Source organism: Oryctolagus cuniculus, chromosome 7 (genome assembly GCF_964237555.1).
Source record: "Oryctolagus cuniculus chromosome 7, mOryCun1.1, whole genome shotgun sequence".
Classification (NCBI taxonomy): domain Eukaryota; kingdom Metazoa; phylum Chordata; class Mammalia; order Lagomorpha; family Leporidae; genus Oryctolagus; species Oryctolagus cuniculus.
In genome coordinates, this window is record NC_091438.1 from 13,968,297 (window position 1) to 13,985,175 (window position 16,879).

Consider the following 16,879-nt stretch of genomic DNA (forward strand, 5'->3'; position numbering starts at 1 on the left):
GGGTGGCACTGCGTCATAATGGGGAATGCCACCACCTGCAGTGCCAGCATTTCATATGGGCACTGGTTCCAGTCTCAGCTGCTCCACTTCCAATCCAGCTCTCTGCTATGGCCTGAGAAAGCAGTAAAAGATGGCCCAAGTCCTTGGGCCCCTGCACCCACATGGGAGACCCAGAAGAAGCTCCTGGCTTCTGGCTTCAGATTGGCACAGCTCGGCCATTGCGGCTATTTGGGGAGTGAACCAGTGGATGGAAGTCCCTGCTCTCTCTTTATCTACCTCTGCTTCTCTGTAGTTGGGCCTGTCTAATAAATTAATAAATCTTAAAAAAATACTTGAGGGAGTATGTCACCACCAATTGTGTGAAATCCTAAAGGGAACCCTGTAGGTAGAAGTGGAGGGATACTGGAAACTCAATGCCATAAGAATAAATAAATATATCAATAGAGAAAAACATATGGGCAGTCATAAAAGCTAGTTTATTATAATAAAGACTCATAACTTAATTTTCTGTCTACATAAAAAGACTAATGCACTAAAATTTATTAACAAATACACAAAATATAATTCTGTTACATCAAAACTTGAAAAGGGTAGGTAGAACTGTAAATGAGGAGAGCTTTAGTGCAGTAATAAAAATAAGTTGGTATAAACTCACATTAGAGTGTTTATAACTTTAAAATGTTAATTGAAATTTTCATAGTAACAACAGAGGAAAAGAATATACATAGAAAGAAATGAGAAAGCTTTTTGAATGTTTTTCTGCAAAAATAAATCAACTAAAAAGAGAGATTAAGAAAAGCTATAGGTTGGGGCAGATGTTGCGACACAACAGGTTAAGCTGCTATTTGTGAGTCCAAGTTCCAGTTACCCTGCTTTTGATCCAGATTTCTGCTGATGTGTTCTCAGAGGCAGTGAATGATGGATGGGGCAAGTGCCTGAGCCCCTGCAGCTCATACAGGAGACCCTGATGGAGTTCCTGGTTCTGGGTTTCAGCCTGCCCAGTTCTGGCTATTGTAGGGATTTGAAGAATGAACCAGTGGATAAACAATCAATCTCTCTCTCACTCTCTCTCTCTCTCTCTCTCTCTTTCTGTGTGTGTATGTGTTTGACTCTTCCTTTAAAATACATGTCCTCTTTTTATAAACTTTTATTTAATAAATATAAATTTCCAATGTACAACTTTTGGATTACAGTGGCTTTTCCCCCCCATAACCTCCCTCCCACCCACAACCATCCGATCTCCCACTCCCTCTCCCATCCCATTCACATCAATTCATTTTGAATTATCTTTATAACAGAAGATCACTTTAGTATATACTAAGTAAAGATTTCAACAGTTTGCACCCACACAGAAACGCAAAGTGTAAAGTACTGTTTGAGTACTAGTTATAACGTTAATTCACATAGTACAATACATTAAGGACAGAGATCCTACATGGGGAGTAAGTGCACAGTGACTCCTGTTGTTGATTTAACAATTGAGACTCTTGTTGATGGCATCAGTAATCAACCTAGGATCTTGTCATGAGCTTCCATAGCTATGCAAGCCTCTTGAGTTTGCCAACTCTGATCCTAATTTGACAAGGCCATGGTCAAAGTGGAAGTTCTCTCCTCCCTTCAGAGAAATGTACCTCCTTCTTTGATGGCCCATTCTTTCCGCTGGGATCTCACTCACAGAGATCTTTCATTTAGGTCATTTTTTTTTTTTTTGCAACAGTGTCTTGCCTTTCCATGCCTGAAATACTGTCATGGGCTTTTCAGCCAGATCCGAATGCCTTAAGGGCTGATTCTGAGGCCAGAGTGCTGTTTAGGGTGTCGGCCATTTTATGAGTCTACTATGAAAATACACGTCTTCTTAAGTAGCTATGGGAGAATTTTCCATTATAGATTATATTTTCAGCCACAAATTGAGTCTTGATAGATTTTTAAAGTTAATTTCAAATCCTGACTCTACCGCTGTCTTCTCTCCTTCCATGAATAACTTTCTTTAATGTCTAAACATTTGTTTTCCATATGTAAAATGGAGAGAAAAGTCCTATTTATTTATAGAGTTGGTATGAAGTTAAACAAACTAATATATGTAAAACTCATAGAAGCTTTAAGTGCAGGAAAAGTGCTCACAACTCTTAGCTTCTAATAGTGTAAATAATAACAGTACATAATAGAGATTTTAGCCAAGTACTAGGTTGAAACTCATCCAGTATATTTTCCATTTAGTCACAATAAAACAGTAAAAATCTACACTTTTTTCTGCATTGTTAAGATTGATTAATCAATTTGAAATGCAGAGCAATTGAGACAGACTAAGAGAAAAAGAAAGAAAGAGAGAGAGAGAGAAAGAGAGAGAGAGAGAAAAGATGTGTTCCTTCTGCTGTTTCACTCCTCAAATGGCTGCAATGGCAGGAGCTGTGCTGATCTTAAGCCAGGAACCAGGAGCTTCTTCTGGGTCTCCCATGTATGTGCAGGGGCCCAAGGACTTGGTCCATCTTCCGCTGCTCTCCCAGGCCATAGCAGAGAGCTGAATCAGAAGTGGAGCACCAGGACTCAAACCAGAACCCACATGGAATACTGGCAGCACTAACAGTGGCTTCACCCTAGGCTACACAGCAGCACCAGACCCTTCTTTGCTTATTTTAAAAATAAACCTCTTAATGGAACAGAAACATATCTTGCCACACTAAAAAGACGGAGGAAGAAATGGCCAACTAGTAGCATGTTAGTCTATAATTCAATATATGAAATGCATCCCCACTCTAATTGGGTTTCTCTGCATGATTCCTGATTCCTTGGACCAAAATATAATCCGAGGTAAGAAATATCTAAAGAAAAATTTATCTAGGAAATTGTATACATTGCTCTTTGCACTAAGAATCTACATTTTCTTTAATTTCAGTTCTTAATCTCATCAAAGCAATACATGCATATGATCAATAACTCAAAATATTCACCAAGACATCATTTATTAATTGGGTTATTGTCTCTTTGTAACACTATTTTCACAAAGTTACTGCTTCAAACAAGGCACTTAATTACCGCAGGCTTTCTGTGGATCAGGAGTCAGGTTGCAGCTTCCCTGGATGTTCTGCTTCAGTGTCGTACAAGGCTGGTGTGAAATTTTTCTCAGGTTCTAGTCTCCTCTGATGACTTCACCAAGGAATGACCCTCTTCTGATCTCATTTATTATTGACCACATTTACTTTCTCATAGACTTTTGGACTAATGGCCATGTCTTACTAGCCTTGCTGGGATGGTCTCATCTTCTTGTCTCTGGAGTGCATGCTCCCATGTAGACAGATTTAATATAAAGTAACATTAACATTCCATCACCTTTGCTTTATTGGTTGTAAGCCTGCCTCAAATCCTGCCCACACTCAGGGGAGATCACTCAAAGCTGTGAATGCAAGGAGATATACCCCCCTGTAGTATTTCCCCCACACATAGTTTAAAATCAGCCCTCAAATCCCCGTATCAATCTAGTTTTGATATCTGTGAACCAATAACTTCCTGCTCTTTTATCTGTTCCTGATATTTTTCAGAAAAGTTTACTTCCATATATTTAAGGAATAGGTCCATAAGACTTAATTCTTAAAACTATCAATTTTAGAAAAATTTTAATCACCTGCAACAGAATACAAGCTTTTATCCATGTGATATATCGTACTGCAACACCAATCCATTACACACATTCACATTCAGAAACACTTATGTAGTATGTGAATATAGAATCTATAGATTTAAATAGCTACTTTATTGTCCTGTTTATTATTTTTCATTATATTATAGTTTGTTGTTTTATATAGAATATCATTCATTGTTTACAAAAAGAATTCATAAATTTCTTTCCATCTCTAATGTATAGCATCCAATTATCTATCATTTTGGAGCAACTGACTTTCAATGAATTTGTTAATTGACTTGTTTTTCATTTTGTTAGTCTCTTATATACTTAATCAAAATTCAATCACAAATACTCTCTTCATGCAGTTATCTAAATCTCCTTTTACTGCATTGAAATATAAAAGGTATTTCTCAATGTCAGGTTCTTGGAGTACTTAGTATCATCTAAAATTGTCTTCGGAGGAATATAATTTATTTTTGTTCCACAATTGTCATCCAAGAGTTTTCTTTAACTTTTATTCCAGAGAAGTTTTTGACATCTCTCTTGAAACTCTGGTTCCTATGACCTCCTGTTTATACCTTAATTTTGTTAGAGCTTTATTGAGAAAGGATTCATTAAAGTAAAACTTATGAGATCCCATATGCTTTCTATCCTAACTAAATGGTAATATGGCTGAACACAGAATTCTAGGTTAACAGTCACCTTCTAATTTTTTCAAACATTTCTCCATTATTTCACTGATTTTATTGCTACCTTTTACAAGCTAAACAACTTTTTGGTCCCTAATCATTTCAAGTATCCTTTCTTATTTGGTACTTTAGTGTTTTTTAGCTTAAAATTCTGAAAATTTTTGATGATACACATTGGGATAGTTCGATTTTAATAACTGTTTCTGGTACTTCACTGAGTGCTTTCAAACTGGAAATACACACTTCGCAATTCCATGAGATATACTGAAGTATTTGTTCAATGATTTTCATTTTTTTGTTTTATTTTTTCCTTTTCTGATTTCTAGTATCTTATTGCTATACTCCACACCCAAATTCCAATGGTTAAAATATTTTCCTCTAATTTTCCACATGTATCAATGAGTGATTTAAGGGAGATTTTCTCAGGTTTATTTATTTATTTATTTTTGACAGGCAGAGTGGACAGTCAGAGAGAGAAAGAAGAAAGGTCTTCCTTTTCCACTGGTTCACCCTCCAATGGCTGCTGTGGCTGGCGCACCACGCTGATCTGAAGCCAGGAGCCAGGTTCTTCTCCTGGTCTCCCATGCGGGTGCAGGGCCCAAGGACTTGGGCCATCCTCTACTGCACTCCTGGGCCACAGCAGAGAGCTGGCCTGGAAGAGGAGCAAACAGGACAGAATCTGGCACCCTGACCGGGACTAGAACCCAGAGTGCCCTGCCGCAGGTGGAGGATTAGCCTATTGAGCTGCAGCACAGTCCCAGTTTAATTTGTAATTCTATAGTGATTCCAAATTTTGTTAATAAGATTTTGAAGACTGAAATTGCTTTAGGAGTTTATATTTATTTCCTTTTTTCATGTATATACTTTGTATCAGTTCTAAGTTATTAATGATACTGGGGCTGGTATTGTGGCTCAGTAGGTTAACCCTCCACTTGCAGCACTGGCATCCCATAAAGGTGCCAGTTCTAGTCTCAGCTGCTCCACTTCCAATCCACCTCTGCTGTGGCCTGGGAAGGCAGTAGAAGATGACCCAAGTGCTTGGCCCCCTCAGCTTCTTGGGAGATGTGGAGGAAGCTCCTGGCTCCTGGCTTCCGATCAGCCCAGCTCCGGCTGTTGAAGTCATTTGGAGAATCTCTCCCTCTCACTGTCTGTGTCACTCTCAAATAAATAAATGAAATCTTCAAAAAATGATTCTAAGGATAAATATTTCCATTCTCCCTCAGGAATTTTATTCCCCAACTAGGCGTCTATTTTCCAGTAAGCTTTTGGTTATGATCTTTTACACTTAGAAGTTTTACTCAGTCTCTGGCTATTTTTGGATATCATCTCACATTAAGGAGGGTAACACTAAAAGCTGAATGGAAACTACACAGAGAGGATTGTTTTACTGACTGTGAATTTCACTGTGGGATGAACTGATTGGAACTTTTCTGATGAGAACCACTGATGACATTATCTTTGAATCTTTATCCTTTGATCGGTCCAAATCCCTAGATACAAATTTTCTAGACTCTTCACAAATAGTATTAGTCAACTGACTCAGACCAAAAGCAGAAAGAACCAAGGAGGTCTCATTATTTAAGAAATTCAATTTCTCTGCTAGCACCGCGGCTCACTAGGCTAATTCTCCACCTGCTGCACCAGTACTCCAGGTTCTAGTCCCAGTTGGGGCACTGTTCCTGTCTCAGTTGCTCTTCTTCCAGTCCAGATCTCTGCTGTGGCCCGGGATGGCAGTGGAGGATGGCCCAAGTGCTTGGGCTCCTGCACCCGCATGGGAGACCAGGAAAAGCACCTGGCTCCTGGCTTCAGATCAGTGCAATGAGCCAGCCGTAGTGGCCATTGGGGGGGGTGGTGAACCAACGGAAGGAAGACCTTTCTCTCTGTCTCTCTCTCTCACTGTCTAACTCTGCCTATCCCCCCCCCCAAAAAAAAATTCAATTTCTCTTCACTTCTCTGTTTTACTGTAGGGACATGAATACTATCTCTAGGAAAGGGTATCTTCTAAGGTATCTCTAGGAAAGAAAATGTTTTGTTTTTCCACCTATACAGGATAAATTTCTAGTCTCTATAGTCTTTTGGTGAATGTTTATGTATGTATTTGGGGGGAAGTGCAGTTGTCTCACTCTCCAAAGAAGGACAAGGATTCTTGAGGAAGTTCAAGGATGATTCTGACAGTGTTAAAAAACTTTCTACTGACTCCCCTATTTGGATGGTTCATTTTGCTGTGGGATTCAGTTTTGCCCATGAATGGGATAATGTACAACGTTTCTGGTCTGCTGATTCAGAGATGCCTGTTGGCTGTTGTGCTTTATGGTTTCCAGACTGTGCTCCCTATCCCTTTCCTCCGTTTCACTTGATTATTTTGTGTAGAAATTAAAATGCTGTGTTATCCTTACAGTGGAAAGTCAGAACTGGAATAAAAGGAGTATATTTAACTTTTTTATTAAATTGCATTAATTTAAGAGAGAGTGAGAGAGAGACCTTCCATTTGCTGGTTTACTTCCCAAAGGCTTGCAAGACCTGGGGCTGGATCAGTCCAAAGCCAGGACCCTGGAAATCAGTCTGGGCTTCCACATGGGTGGTAGGAACCCAAGTACTTGAGCCATCATCATTTGCTACCTCTTAGAGTTCTTATTTTCAGGAAACTGAAATTGGAGGCAGAGGCAGGACTTGAACCCAGGCACTCTGATATGGAAACAGAGGACTCAAGCCACATCTTAAACACTGTTTCAAATGCTCCCCTTTAAATGGTATACATTTACACTGCCACCTTTCATCTGAATTTTGGGGAATCTTTTTATCCAGTAAAGAGACTATTGTTTTTTTCAGCAAAATAATTGGAAAAAAAATGATGTGGTGTACAACAACAGGTAATCATGAAAATAATTTGCACAATGATAGCTGTAATTGTGTTTTGCAGCTACTGTAAGAAATCACCACCAATCAAGGGGCTGAAAAGAACAAAAACTGCTTCCCTCGCTGTGCTGGAGGTCAGGATCTCAATACTGAGGTCTTGGGACAGATGAATCTGCGAAGCTCTGGGAAAGCATCTATTCCATGCCACTCTCCTAGACCCTGAGGGCTATGAGCTAGCCATGGGATTTCTCGGTTTGCAGCTATACCACTGCGATCTCTTTCTCCATTTTCAAAGCAGCTTCTCTTTTCCTCTGTGCTTTACCTGATCTATCGGCCCCCAGTCATTTTTTTCCAAATAAAGTGACATTCACAGAATCCAAGTATTTGTATTTGGAGATAAATATAAACACCCCCATCTAATAATCTAAACATTTGATTCAATAGATTATGATAGCACTATTTTTAAAATATAAATTAGGTGTTTTTTCCCCTCAAATTTAAGCCTCTTTCCAAGTGAAGAACATAAAGTTGGGCATTTAAAAAAAAACTATGTTTAGTATGTCATTTAGTATGCACATGTAATGTACAATTTGTCTAGTGCTTTCAAATTTTGATTTTATACTAACAGATATAAAAAGAATAGATGAACAAACTAAGCTACAAAACTGAATTTCCTACTCACTAATGCAGAACAAAATAAGAGTGTTACTAGACCAAGCATCTCGGGACAGATGATATTCATTGTGTGTGCAGTGTGGCAACACAGAATATGAAGTATGAACTGACATAGTGCTGTACTTATCAGAAATGGTTCACAGAACACATACTGCTAAGACTTGACCTATCTAAAATAAGTAAAAATGCACTCATTCAAAAAGGCAAAAACAAGCTCAAGTTCTATGTGATTTGTTGATTCAATAACTTAAATTCCTCTAATGCTATTAGAAGATAATTGGGATTGATCAGTGACTGTGGAAGTTTGTTTCTTTTTAGAAATATGAAATAATCTGCAGTGAGACATTGAGTAAAACTTGAGACTGTAGATACCTAGACAGGCTTATGAAGAAAGAATAATAAAAATGATATGATTTTTTAGTAATCTAACAGAAATATTGTTAGTCCGTGTTTTAAACTGAGCTCTCAAAGATCTTTTACATATTTTGGAATTACCAATTTTTAATATTATGCAATTTTTAGATTTTTTACATGAGAAAATAATTTTTAAAGTAAGACATAAACTTGAGTATATATGTGACAAACTTAAAGTGCTAATATTTATGGCAGCTAAGATTTGCTGATTCAAAAACTAATTACAATTCTAATTAAATTTATTACAATATTATTCTAGGAGCAAAATTTATTTTCTTATAATACTGACATATTGATGGCTGACTGTTGGCTTAATTACGGCTAAGCTATTATTAGAACATCAACTCCGCATTGTCTTTCTAGATAACTTGACTTGTCCAGATTTCTATAGTTTGTCAATTCAACTGGTTAAAGTCTGCTACCAGCGAATAAGATTGCTGAATGGATAATCTAAGTCAGCCATGAAAAAGAAACTCATTGTGCTATTAACATAGGTCTTTCCCTTTTATAATGACTAAGCCAGCTTTGTTAGGGATTTATCCAAAAGCTATCAAGAGAAAACTACTAAAATGATAACTTAAATAAATTAAAGGTTATTTTTCACTTACATTTAAAAAGTTAACATTTAGTCAGCCTAGAGACTGCCTACTGGCATCTTTCTTCTTTGTGGCACTTTTGTTATAAAGACTTATTTATTTGAAAGTCAGAGTTACATAGAGAGAGAAGGAGAGGCAGAGAGAGAGAGGTCTTCCATCCGCTGGTTCACTCCCCAGTTGGCTGCAATGGCTGGAGCTGCGCCAATCCAAAGTCAGGAGCCAGGAGCTTCCTCTGGGTCTTCCACGCAGGTGCAGGGGCCCAAGGACTTGGGCCATTTTCTACTGCTTTCCCAGGCCACAGCAGAGAGCTGGATCGGAAGTGGAGGAGCTGGGTCTTTAACTGACGCCCATATGGGATGCCAGCACTGCAGGCAGTGGCTTTCCCCACTATTCCAGTGTGCCGGACCCTCTATCTGTTCTTAGAGGTTTCACTTATTTGGTCATATTTTAGAAAGCACAGTGGTGCAGGATCAAGCAGAAACAGTCCATGAAACCCCCTGGTGTGTTTTCCTATATACTGTCTTTCCTAGAAGTGCTACACTCTGTTAGCTAAGGAGATACCACACCTTGCCACACAGCTAGCCCTTGAGCAAGGAAGTCTCTGTGTGTAGCAGAGTGAACAGTGGCTCCCTGTAGACATATGTCTTAATCTCAAGAATTTTAATTTATTACCTAATCTGACAAAAGATTCTTTGCAGATGAAATTGTTAAAATCTTGAGATAAGGAGATTAACCTGGACTACTGGGATAACTACAAATCAATCACAAATCCTTACAAGTCAAGAATCCTACCCCTGTGGGTCAGAGATCTGCCCATGAAAAGCAAGTACAAGTTACGTGACTTAAGAAGGAATTAACTTGCAATAGTTTTAAAGATAGAGAAAGTGATCATGAGGCGAAGAATGTGACAGGCATATAGAAGCTGCAATGGTTAAAGAAATGTGAGTTCTCTGAGAGCCTGAAGAAAGAATCCAGGGTGCTGGTGCTTTTGAGATTAGGCTGTTGAACCTGTACCAGTATTCTGACCTACACTGTGGTAAGATAATGTATGCTGACTTTAAGCCACTGAGTTTCTGGTAGATTGCTATAACACAGAAAAGAGATACACTGAGAAATATTTTTAAACATTTATTTGTGCAAAAGGAAGAGTGAAAGAGGAATGGGAAGAGAGAGAGAGAGAGAGAGAGAGAGAGAGAGAGAGAGAGAGAGAGAAAATCTCCCATCCTCTGATTCACTTATCAAAGGGCTGCAGAAGCCAGGGCTAGGCCAGGCAGAAGCCAAGAGCCAGGAAATTCATGCAGGTCTCCCCATGGGTAGAAGAATACCAGGTACTTTGGCAGCCATGTGCCTTTCCAGGCACAACTGGCAAGGAGTTGTATTGGAAGTGGAGAAGCCAAGACAAACTAGCACTCTAATATGGGATGCTGGCATCACAAGTTGTGGTATAACCCAAAGGCCACAAAAGTAGCTACATGAATTCTGTTTTTAAATGTGGAGAATCAGTGTTCTTAAGTATTTAGTCAAAGAAGACGCCGAGAATGAGTATTAGGTAGCAATATTCTATTTGTATCAATCTCCCCTCAACCTATTTTTCTCCACCTGCCTCCACTGAAAACCAATTAATTAGAATGAACTATTATCCCAATCAGTTTGGAATGCAATTAATCTAATAGTTTAAAAGTTCAACTCTAGATAATATAAGAAGTATTATTAAATGTTTTAAGAATAACTTCTAAGTATGCATTTCTTAATGCTCTGAAGAAGTGAAATTCTTCATTAAAATTACTAAGAGACAAATGTGGTTTCAGATTCTTACAACTAACACTCTCTTCCCTGGGACCTTAAATATCTCACTTCTAGCATTTTTGAGGTCTCAGCTTAAATAATTCCTTTTCCAAGAAACTTCCCTTGAACCATCCTGTATGCTATAAGCATTACCTCTGTTTCCATTTCTCTCTCTACTATACCACTAAATATATTTCCCATTATTGAGGTTAACTTATTTATTAAGCATTTTACTTGAATATTTTCCTATCATCCCTATAAGAATATGACTCTATCCAGCTGTATTTATTATTTATCTTGTACACTCCTGACCATTAAATATTAGAAGAGTGTCTGACACATATCATGGATTCAGTAAGATTTCTCTGAAGTAGTAAGAGCCCAGAGTGCTTTGGCCTCAATGAATGAATGAATTTTTATTAGTTAAAGAACACTAAACCATATACTTGAAGAAGCTGTATTAGAAACTGAAAAATATATAAGGACTATTACAGGAATATAAGCTGAAATTATCAGAAATTTTAAGCAACATTGACAATGTTGTAGTTCGCATTGCATCTAAAAGTTGACAAGAACATATTGGGTTAAGTCCTTTTTAGGAAAAGCAAAATTACATGAAAAAGAAAGCATCTTGCAATAGACTAAAGGAGTACTCCTTTAGTGTTAGAGCTTATTTGGATCATATGGGGTTTTTAAAAATGAATATTCCTGATTCCTAAACATAGGGGTTTTAAGAAACCAGACCCCACTGAAAACCTGAACATGAAAAATGTAATAAGTAACTAAAAATGCAATAGGTCTACTAAATATTTTGTGGTTTATTCTTAAATAGAAGAATTAAATGTGTAAATATTTCAAATGAGCATTGTTGAAAAATGAAGTAAGGAAGTTACTGAGCATTGAGCAAAGAGGGCAGAATTTAGACACTTTTCTTAAGTAAAATCAATGGGACTGATGACCAGTTTGGATGGAGAGAAAGGTACAGTATTCAGGTTGCTGTCATTTTCCTCTGAGAACAGTCATTATTGTTACCTGTGAGGCAAAGGAGTCTCAGACGTGCAAAGGAGTCTCAGACGTGCACAGGAAGAGAAAAGCCCAATCATCTCAGAATCCCAACTGATCCCAAACCTTGGCTAACCAATGTGTTAAATGAAGAGGAGTAGATCATAGCAGTGCCAGAAACACTGCCCAACAGAGCTCAGACCTAATTGCAGAATCACAAACAAGTAAAGTGTTTCTTGAGTCAACCACTGAATTTGGGGGTGTTTTTAAATCCATCGCCATGCCAAAATCCAAGGGCGAAAGAAAGTGTCTTGAAAATAAGAGCATGTTACAAAAACAGAGTCAAAGCCAGAGACACAGATTTTGGATACACAAACATGCAGAGAAAAGCTAATGCCATTTTAGAGAATAAAATGATCCATGGTATGATCCAGAAAAGAAAAATTTTAATGGCAGAATGATATGTGTACCCAATCTTTATGATCTAAGCAAACAAAAAAGATTCACCATAATGCAGAACAGTCAATAGTTGAGTCATGGAAGCCCAGATGAAAATTTTTGTGTTGAGTGTGAAGTAGTGACTTCCTAAGTATTATTAAGTGTTAGAGAGAAATCAAATATAATTTTGGTCGTAAGTCTACTAATTTTGCAATGAAGAGATCATCAGTGTCTTCCATAGTAGTAATTTCATTCAAGTGTTATGGTTGAGAAGAAAATGAAAAGAAGTAGAAATAAACTATGTGTGTGTCTTTGTGTAGGTAGATGTGGGTTGCATAGGGAGTTGGTCATATTTCAGTCTGACACTAAATAAATAGATGAAAAAATAAGTAGATTGGATACCCAGGAAATGGGAGGACCAAATGATAACTTTATAATTGTGGTCATATAGTCATTGAAATTTCCCCTTCCCTTCTTGGAGGGGAAAAAGGAGGAACCACACATTTCTTTCTGGGAGAGAAAGGAAAGATTTTAGAAGTGATGATTAATATACACTACTTTAAGATAAATTTTAAAAATATGGGTTTCTGGTAAATATAAAAAGATAAGCTCTATGCTTTTATTTTAAACTAGAGAGAAAACCAGGCTTTGATTTTTTTACTCAGTTCAGTCCTACACAAAGTAAAGTAATTTTGTGTAGTTTTTAATGACAGAGAGGAAAACCATATGATTGATAAAATCATTTGATACCATGTGTCCTTTTGATCCAAAACAGGGTACTTAGTTCTTTTGTATTACTTTATACACAAATATTTATTCACAAATATAAATATATATAAAACAGGGATGGAGGGCTTACCGGGGCTGCTCCTTGGGGCAGCAATAGGGAGAGCCCCTTCCTGGGCAGCAACAGCTCCTCTGCCCTACTGCAGGATGAGGTGCAGGATCTAGACGAGGACAAGTACGATTTGGAGGTGTTCAGTAAGAATATACTCAACTTCTTCAGAAGCTCTGACTGGAGTGTTTTTCTAGCTTCTTCTGCATCTAGGTAGTCAACACTGAATCCACAATTGATGTTGTGTTGAATAGGATGCCTCAGTGAGGGACATGAATTCCTTCAGCCCTGTGATGCCAACATCCCCTTTATCAATGATAAACCAAATCAGGTTTGAAGCTGAGCCAGATTTAAAGGATCTCTTCCTGACTGTCAATGAACCTGAAAGCCACACTACAATTGAAACTTTCATCACTTATGGAATCATTAGTAAGATGTCTCGTGGGGAATTTGACTCCAGTGAATCTGAAGTTCAGAGATGTTATCAAGATTTTCTTTGGTTGAAGGGAAAACTCGAGGAAGCACACCCCGCTCTGATTATTCCAGAAATACCTGAAAATTTATAGTGAAAGGAATGGTGGAGTGCTTTAATGATGACTTCACTGAGACACGAAGGAAGCCATTAGATAGATTGTTTAACCAAATTGCTGATCACTCAACTTTAACATTTAATGAAGACTTGATTGATTTTTTTTTTTTTTTTTACTGTACAAGCATGGGGACTGTCTTCTCACAGGAAGCAAGGGCCCAGATTGCTCAGCAGGATGGGGCAAGGGACAGAGCAGTGGTGCCCTCCGTGAGAGGAGCTAGAAACCGCCCTGAGGAGTTCATGGAAATGAGTAACTTTATTGAAACGTTTAGCCAGCAAATAAACTTAGTAGATAAAATATCTCAAAGAATTTACAAGGAAGAAAGGGAATCTGTTGATGAAAGACTGTGGCCCCATTCATGTTCTGTGGTCAGCGTCAGAAGAGGATTTGGTTAACACCAGAAAAGGTGTTGCCAGCTGCATCAACAAAACAGCATGGTACTGGTACAGAATCAGATGAATAGACCAATGGAACAGAATAGAAACACCAGAAATCAATCCAAACATCTGCAGCCAACTTATATTTGATCAACTTATATTTGCTCCAATTCCTGGAGCAAGGACAATCTATTCAACAAATGGTGCTGGGAAAACTGGATTCCCACATGCAGAAGCATGAAGTAAGACCCCTACCTTACACCTTGCACAAAAATCCACTCAACATGGATTAAAGATCTAAATCTACAATCCGACACCATCAAATTTTTAGAGAACATCGGAGAAACCCTGCAAGATATAGGCACAGGCAAAGACTTCATGGAAAAGACCCTGGAGGCACAGGCAGTCAAAGCCAAAATTAACAATTGGGATTACATCAAATTTAGAAGTTTCTGTACAGCAAAAGAAACAGTCAGGAAAGTGAAGAGGCAACCAACAGAATTGGAAAAATATTTGTAAACTATGCAACAGATAACAGTTTAGTAACCAGAATCTACAAAGATCAAGAAACTGGTCACCACTGACTCCCATGCTCTGGATGATAGCAGTTGAGTGAAGAATTTCTGTCAATGTGTTTTGATATCTTTCTCTTACCACATATGCACTGGGACTCTGTGGTCATGAAACTTTGGCTGACCTATTTTGCCACTTCCTAAAATACTTCTCCATTCCAACATAAACTTCACAGTAAAATGTTAAATACAATACATCTTTTGCTCTAATTTAAGACATTCTCAGGGTTTGGTGTTTGTTCCATATTTTATATGCAACACCTATTCTCCTTCAATATGCAAAGGTAAATGAGTTGCAAAGCATTTTACACACTTTTAGAATGCATCTTTATTTTAGAGGGAAAAAAAGTCTCTTTGGAAAAGCTAAGAGGTAAAAACCACATTATTTGACTGCTTTTCAACAGAGTAAACACATAAACAGCCTGTTGAAATGCAGATCCCTTAGCAAGGGAATGATGTTTCTTTTCTTAGGAGCTTAGCTGGAGTCTTATTGATCTACTTTATAAGACAAGTTCCCATTGGAGTTAGATTGATTTGTTCATTTTTATTTGATTGATACTTAAGGTTTTGAAAACATGAAAATGTACGTCTAAAATATGTTCTTTAAAATTTAATAAGAAAAAGCTGAGTAGATTCAGGCCAGGAGCATAAGCTTTTCAAAAAATAATTCCGAAAAGAAATTATTTAAAAGCTAAATGGGGCAGCTTGGAGTTAGATTTCCTGTACCAACTCATATCAAAACATGTGCACCTTAGATCTTTCACCAAAGGATATTGTTTATTCTGTCCAATCTAGCTGTCCCCAAGATGTGCAACATAGACATTTTGACAACTGAACAAATTTATTTAGTAAAGCAGCTGAAGGAAACACTCAAGGAACACATTGAAACTGATTCTAAATGCCATTTAGAGGTGGCATGAATGATGCTGCTTTGGAAAGACACTTATTTCTTAATCAGCCCCGTGAAACATTTGTGCTATTAGAAGTCAACTATATATAGCAAGCATGATTGATATTTTATTCAGAGGAAAATATCTCTGAGATCACCACAGAGCTAGTTTATCCATAACTATAATGAAACAGGTCTTGTTGCTATGTTGTTTTAATATTAAATTAAATAGACACTGTAATAGCATGGGGTTCACAGGCCATATGTCAGCAAACAAGCAAATTGAAGAAATGCTTCACATAGTCACCACATTAGGAACAAACAGAAACACACCAAGAAAAAAAGAATGTAGCTCTTGCAAAGGAGATTTACTAAAAGAGACATAAGAGTAGCAAAGATGAAGCTTTTCTGCAAATAAAGTAATTTATTATGTTATTCATCAAGTATCTATTAAAAACCGCAAATTTGGTAGATATTTTGCCAATTGCATTAGATGCTTATTAAAAACCCAGTGATTCTTCTTACTTGTCAAAACATCAACAAGTTAGTACAATGTTATTTACTGAAATCTGTGTTAACATGATGACAGTGGACCTAATTCATATTTCATATGAGGGCCTTTATATACTTTTAGGGTTCAAAATCACTTATTTGGGTCATAGGATTTGTTGGCATCTAAAAAGGCATTTAACATCTGCAAAATATCTTTATGAAGGGTGGGCGCTGTGGCACAGTGGGTTAAAGACCTGGTCTGAAATGCAGGCATCCCATATGGACGTTGGTTCGAGACCCAGCTGCTCCTCTTCTGATCCAGCTCTCTGCTATGGCCTGGGAAAGCAGTAGAAGATGGCCCAAGTCCTTGGGCCCCTGCACCTACATGGGAGACCCAGAAGAAGCTCCTGGCTCCTGACTTTGGATCGGCACTGCTCTGGCCATTGCGGCCATCTAGGGAGTGAACCAGCGGATAGAAGACCTTTCTCTCTGTCTCTACCTCTCTCTGTAACTCTGTCTTTCAAATAAATAAATAAATCTTAAAAAAATTTATGAAATTGAAAATAAAAATATATAACAAAGGCTTAATTAGAATACTCAAACACATTATCATAATATAATCAATGGTAATTCAATTTTTATTTAATTATAGAAATATGTAGGCACACATTTGTCCCAGTAGTTAAAACATTATCATCCCATATCAGAGTGCCTAGGTTCAAGACCCTGCCAGTTCCAAATGGCCCATGAATGGAAGATTCTCTTTCTCTCTCTCTCTTTCTCTCTGGCCTTCTCCTTTCAGATAAATAAAAATAAATTTAACTAAATTATAGAAATAATAGCCAAATAAAATAAAAAGCAATATCACAAAGATAAAATTATCTGTAAAAATTATTTTGAATGCTCATTTTAACATGTAATAAAGAATTTCAGAAATAAATGTCAAGACCTTATCAAGATTTTACCATAGTAAATATATTGTCATCAAATGTCCCACAAAAGTTCTATTTAGATATACTAGATTTTGTCAGTTAAAAAACACTACACTCT

The 16,879-nt window shown here is 37.5% G+C and overlaps 1 pseudogene; it reads left to right on the forward strand.

The window, feature by feature from the left end:
* Positions 1-14,066, forward strand: part of LOC103345830 (sorting nexin-7-like) — a 42,272-nt pseudogene extending 28,206 nt beyond the window's left edge.
* The last annotated feature ends 2,813 nt before the right edge of the window (positions 14,067-16,879 follow it).